At 46.3% G+C, this 6,247-nt stretch overlaps 1 long non-coding RNA gene across 2 annotated transcripts; it reads right to left on the bottom strand.

Annotated features, from left to right (window-relative positions):
- Nucleotides 1-289: 289 nt before the first annotated feature.
- On the bottom strand, nt 290-1,279 carry LOC125740880 (uncharacterized). Of its 2 annotated transcripts, none has more exons than XR_007397798.1 (3): nt 1,234-1,279; nt 760-934; nt 290-634 (listed from the first exon to the last, which is right to left on the bottom strand). It is a non-coding gene; the product is annotated as an uncharacterized LOC125740880 (long non-coding RNA). The 2 variants fall into 2 exon arrangements; XR_007397797.1 differs by lacking the exon at nt 1,234-1,279 and adding an exon at nt 1,035-1,080.
- Between the last annotated feature and the right edge of the window lie 4,968 nt (nt 1,280-6,247).

Genomic DNA, 6,247 nt, shown 5'->3' with positions numbered 1-6,247 from the left:
GCTCAGGCTCTTTCCCCATCAGAAAGGTGACATTCCATGTCCCTAGAGCTAGCTTCTGCAGCCGAGGATCGGACCGCCAAGGTCCCCGCCTTTGGCCGCCGCCCAGATCACCTCGCACCCGACCCCTATGGCCCCTCCCATGGGTGGTGAGCCCATTGGAGGGGGGACCCACGTGCCTTGTTCGGGCTGCGCCCGACCAGGCCCCATGGGTGTAGGCCTGGCCACCAAGCGCTCGCCATCGAGCCCCACCCCCAGGCCTGGCTCCGGGGGGGGCCCCGGTGACCCTCCTGTGTAGGTGGCACAGATTCTGTGAATGAGAAACTGCTGAACAAGAAACTAACTTCAGCCTAATTGCTGGTTGCACGGGACTGGTAAGTGTCACACTGCTACTTAAATACAGTAGGTACAACAGGAAATTATCCCCTTACAGCTACCCTTGCAAATAGAAATATGGCGTCAGTACAAGTAAGGAAGAAGCTACACATCCGGGCCCCCTGAGAAAATGTCACCTTGGGCCCCCTGAGAAAATGTCACCTTGGGCCCCCTGAGAAAATGCCGCCTTGGATCCCCTGAGAAAATTTCGCCTTGGGCCCCCTGAGAAAATGCCGCCTTGGGCCCCCTGAGAAAATGTCGCCTTGGGCCCCGTGAGAAAATGTCACCTTGGGCCCCCTGAGAAAATGTCACCTTGGGCCCCCTGAGAAAATGTCACCTTGGGCCCCCTGAGAAAATGTCGCCTTGGGCCCCGTGAGAAAATGTCACCTTGGGCCCCCTGAGAAAATGTCACCTTGGGCCCCCTGAGAAAATGTCGCCTTGGGTCCCCTGAGAAAATGTCACCTTGGGTCCCCTGAGAAAATGTCGCCTTGGGCCCCCTGAGAAAATGTCACCTTGGGCCCCCTGAGAAAATGTCGCCTTGGGCCCCCTGAGAAAATGTCGCCTTGGGTCCCCTGAGAAAATGTCACCTTGGGTCCCCTGAGAAAATGTCGCCTTGGGTCCCCTGAGAAAATGTCACCTTGGGTCCCCTGAGAAAATGTCACCTTGGGCCCCCTGAGAAAATGTCACCTTGGGCCCCCTGAGAAAATGCCACCTTGGGCCCCTGAGAAAATGCCGCCTTGGGTCCCCTGAGAAAATGCCGCCTTGGGCCCCCTGAGAAAATGTCACCTTGGGTCCCCTGAGAAAATGCCGCCTCGGGCCCCCTGAGAAAATGTCGCCTCGGGCCCCCTGAGAAAATGTCACCTTGGGCCCCCTGAGAAAATGTCACCTTGGGCCCCCTGAGAAAATGCCACCTTGGGCCCCTGAGAAAATGCCGCCTTGGGCCCCCTGAGAAAATGTCGCCTTGGGCCCCCTGAGAAAATGCCGCCTTGGGCCCCCTGAGAAAATGCCGCCTTGGGCCCCCTGAGAAAATGTCGCCTTGGGCCCCCTGAGAAAATGCCGCCTTGGATCCCCTGAGAAAATGTCACCTTGGGCCCCCTGAGAAAATGCCGCCTTGGATCCCCTGAGAAAATTTCGCCTTGGGCCCCCTGAGAAAATGCGGTGCCCTTTAACTTGTTCCTACTTTTATTTCAAGGCTCCAAAGACCAGCAGATGGCAGACTAGCATGTGAGCAGAGTAACACTTCAAATGAAAATCACCCTGAGTGAAGTCCAGCAGGGATTTAAACAGTGCTATAGAATGGCCGAACGGAATGGATTCATAATGCAAATTTACGCAAGAGAATGCTAATTTTGCTAGTGTTTGATCCTTCCATCCATTGGTCCATTTTCCAAATCGCTTATCCTACTGGGTTACAGGGGGTCCGGAGCCTATCCCGGAAGCAATGGGCACGAGGCAGGGAACAACCCAGGATGGGGGCCAGTCCATCGCCGGGCACACTCACACACCATTCACTCACACATGCACACCTACGGGCAATTTAGAAAGTCCAATTAGCCTCAGCATGTCTTTGGACTGTGGGGGGAAACCGGAGTACCTGGAGGAAACCCCAAGACGACATGAGTAGAACTGGTGGAGACTCAAACCCGGGGCCCAGAGGTGTGAGGCGACAGTGCTAACCACTGCACCACCATGCCGCCCCTGATGCTAACATAAGACGGCAAAAAGTCCGAAGTCTAAAACTGTGTGTGTTTGTATGTGCGCGGTCATATAGGATCAAATGTCCCCACAATGTGAATAAAACCTATTTTGAACTTGTGAGGACATTTTTTCAGTCATTATTTTGTACAAAATGTTGGGTACACCAACAGTACATGAATTATTAGTTAAATCTGTTCTTGTGATATTGCAGTGAATCTCATTCAGTTTTTAAAGAATGATATGATTAAAATCCACAAAATGCCATTTTTAGACATGCCATGTGCTATCTAGTTAGGGGTTAGCAAATTCAGTTATAGCACAAAATGGTGGAAAATTGTGTTACCATTAGCTCTTTTTATGGTCTAAACAGTTAAACAATAGCGAGTATTTTCCAATTACATTAAAGAATTTTGCATTTTTATGATGTCTTGGTCGTTTTAACGTAAAGGATACTTCAGTACAGGGTACAGTGAAATGCCGACTGTAGAAAGGGCAGAAAATTAGCAAAAAGACAGAAATAGGTAGCAGAAAAGGAGAAATGCAAGCAGAGTGGGCGATTTGGGTGAAATGATGCAAAGATACAAGTGTAGGTACTGGAGGTGCAGAGCAAGAAGGCAGAAACTTGTGGGAATGACACCACCACATGTCCTAAAAGAGACCCTGAACTATGGATATCCAGATTACATTAGTGCAGGCTTCGATGAGCGCATAAATCCATGGGTCTGTAATTATTTTATACAGAGTAATTATGCAGTAAGACATAGGTAGATTGAGAAAATTGCAGTTCTTTGTTAGAATTTTTAATTCTATTTAAATTTGTTTCAAAGAAAACATCAGTGAAGTTATCCATGGGTAAAAATGTCAACTGCACACACACACACACACACACACACACACACACGCACGCACATGTAGGGTATACCTATCCTTATGGGGCCTGCTCATTCACTTCTATGCACGCACACACACACACACACACACAGAGCGTTCAATATGTACAGCAGGCCCTTAGGAACAAATCAAGCTCTCATGCAAGCCAGCTGGTTCAGTCTAGCTGATTAGTAAGTGTTTTTAACCAACCATCCCTAAATATGGTGACTAGTTATCCTTCCTCTTGATGGACCTGTGGAACATCCAATAACCTGGATTTCCTCAAAGACGGAAGGAACAAACAGCCAATCAAACAATGAGATCAATGACATTATCACAAACCCGGAAGCATGTTTGAAAAATATTAAGGATATTAAACCAGCCTTGGAATGCAGAGTAAAAAACTACAATTCAACAAATAACGCGTTTATTTACAGTTTGAGACCGGGGCAACTGGAGATAGTATGAGGGAATCTGTTGTTACACTATGACCACTGTTCTGATTCATATGTGATTTTTAATGTGTGTTTTGTCTTTGAATTCACTGTGTTTGCAAGTCGCCAGACCAGGCAAAACGCAGACGAGGCCCCAGGCAATTGCCTACCTATGCCTATAATAAAAGCACCAATGAGAAGAGCTCTGGAGGAGCTCTGAGAAAATGGGCTCTGTAAAAATAAAAATAATCAGATGTCAATTGTGTTTGATTTTCATTTTGCTAGAGGGCAGCTGTATTACAAACTGACCAGAGATCTTGTGGTTCTGTTGTTTGAAGTTGTGGAGGAAACAGCAGCTCCTCCTGGCCATACAAACCATGCACCACAAGAGGGCGCTTTCCTCTCTGTGTCAGCTTGAAATCTACTCGTACTCAGTCTGAAAAAAAAATGAAATCGGTGAATCCCTAGTTACCGTTGTAGTTACTCACCCAAATTCTTCTCTTGGCGGTTCTGTTGAGCCTCCAGTTCCGCTGGATCCGTACGTGATGGAGACATACACAGCTATCAGACCAGGAGAGGCAGAGTGGGAACTGGCTGGATGTGGCTGGGTGGCTGTAGGGCTCGGTGCAGGAGTGATAGGACTTTTAAGTTATAATTTAAATGTATTCATGATATGGACAAAAGCACTGAGACACCTGGCCGTTATGTCTGCAAGAACTTTTATGACATCCCATTCTAAATCCATAGGCATCAATATGGAGTTGGTCCCCCACTTTGCAGCTATAACAGCTGCCACTCTTCTAGGAAGGCTTTCCACAAGATTTACACAAGATTTCTGTGGAAATTTTTACCCATTCATCCAGAAGGCCATTTGTGAGGTCAGACACTGATGTTGGATGTGAAGGCCTGATTCAGCCTCCGTTCTAGTTCAGCCCAAAGGTGGTCGATGGGGTTGGGGTCAGGGTTCTGTGCGGGCCAGTCAAGTTCTTCCACACAAAACTCACCCAACCTTGTCTTTATGGACCTTGGTTTGCACACTGGGGCATAGTAATGCTAGAACAGAAAGGGCCTTCCTCAAACTTAACACAGAGTTGGAAGCATATAATTGTCCAAAATGTCTTGGTATACTGAAGCATTAGGAGTTTCCTTAACTGGAACTAAGGGGTCTAGCACAACTCCTGAAAAACAACCCCATACCATTAGCCCCCCTCCACCAACCTTTACAGTTGGCACAATGCAGTCAGGTAGGTAACCAGACTGGTCCATCAGACTGCCAGACAGAGAAGTGTTATTTGTCATGCCACAGAATATTTGAGTTGAAAATTAACTATATAGCCAAATGTATAACTTATCTACCATCAGAATCTGTCACATGTTATTGGTGTTGCCGTGGCTTATGCCAACAGACAAACAACAAACAAACAAATTTATTTTTTCACAACATTACATTATCTCAAAGCGCTTTAGAGCATCCCCACCCAAAGCCCCCAGTGAGTAAGCCATAGGCGACAGAGGCAAGGAAAAACTCCCTAGAAGGAAGAAACCTTGGGAGGCACCAGACTCAAAGGGGAAGCCCAAACCTCCAGGGGCCGGCAGGGAGAGTCAAATCGGAGAGATGGCTAAGTCACACAGTCTAAGTCATAAAATATGAGTCACAACTGGGGAGCAAGGAGGTGATGACAAGCCAGTGTTGGCGCTCCTTCAGATCGCAGGGCGACCAGTAGTAAGGCAGCGGGTCATACATGGAAGATGACAGGCAGAAGGGCGAGCTGGACAGAAGGACATCATGCGTAGTGGAGATGTCGCATATAGCAGGATGTGCAGGATATCTTGATAAATTGGGGTCTCCAGGCGGCATACCCCCAGTGCTTTATAGGTTAATAGCAGTATTTTATAGTCAATTCGAGACTTAACTGGCAGCCAATGAAGAGAGGATAAGACTGGTGTAATAAGATCAAATTTTTTAGTGTTTGTTAGAACTCTGGCTGCAGCATTCTGTACCAACTGAACTTTATGCAAGGATGCAGACGGGCAACCAGAAAGAAGGGCATTATAGTAATCCAGTCTGGTACATACAAAGGCATGTATTAATTTTTTTGTATCATGAAGTGAGAGCATCTTCCGAAGCTTGGCTGTGTTCCGTAGATGATAAAACACAGTTCTAGTAATACTTCTTATGTAAGAATCAAAGCATAGATCTGAATCAACAAGAACGCCAAGATTTCTAACCACCATGTTAGGTTGTGTAGGAAGGTTACCAACGTTGAGGTGGTGAAACGTATTTCTTGCAGCCTTGGGACCAATTACCAGAACTTCTGTTTTTTCTGTTTAACATAAGGAATTGTTTTTGCCATCCAGCACCGGATATCTAATAGACAGTCTGCATAACAATGAAACCCAATACCATGATTTCTAATGTTACCAAGAGGTAGCATGTATAAAGTGAACAGTTCTTGTTTGCTTTTCTGCTCTTGCCACATTTTTTGTTTAATTTCTCGCATACGCACTAGACTATGAATCAGTCCAGTGATTATGATTGTCTCGGAGATCGCAAAATTTCCCAACGTGTGTGCATCTTGCAGTTCGGTGTATTTATACTTGCACGCAGGGCATGCTGGGATATGCGCTCCGCTGGTGCTACACTAGTATAAAAAAAGGAATCTGGTCAAGGAATCTGTTCATCAACCAAATTTTGTACCAAACCAATGCATTTTTTTCATGAAATTTTTGGTTGCGAACCAAATTGTTCGTAGGCCACAGTGTTTGTGAAACGCAGACACCATTGTATTAACATACTTAAGCAAACACAATTTATAGTATACTTTAATCAGGCTTTTTTGACTCAGCTTACAGCATTTTTAATATACTAAAGT

This window comes from Brienomyrus brachyistius, chromosome 4 (assembly GCF_023856365.1).
Source record: "Brienomyrus brachyistius isolate T26 chromosome 4, BBRACH_0.4, whole genome shotgun sequence".
NCBI classification, from domain to species: Eukaryota; Metazoa; Chordata; class Actinopteri; order Osteoglossiformes; family Mormyridae; genus Brienomyrus; species Brienomyrus brachyistius.
The sequence above is the reverse complement of the archived record's forward strand: the minus strand, read 5'-3'. Positions and strand labels throughout refer to the sequence as shown.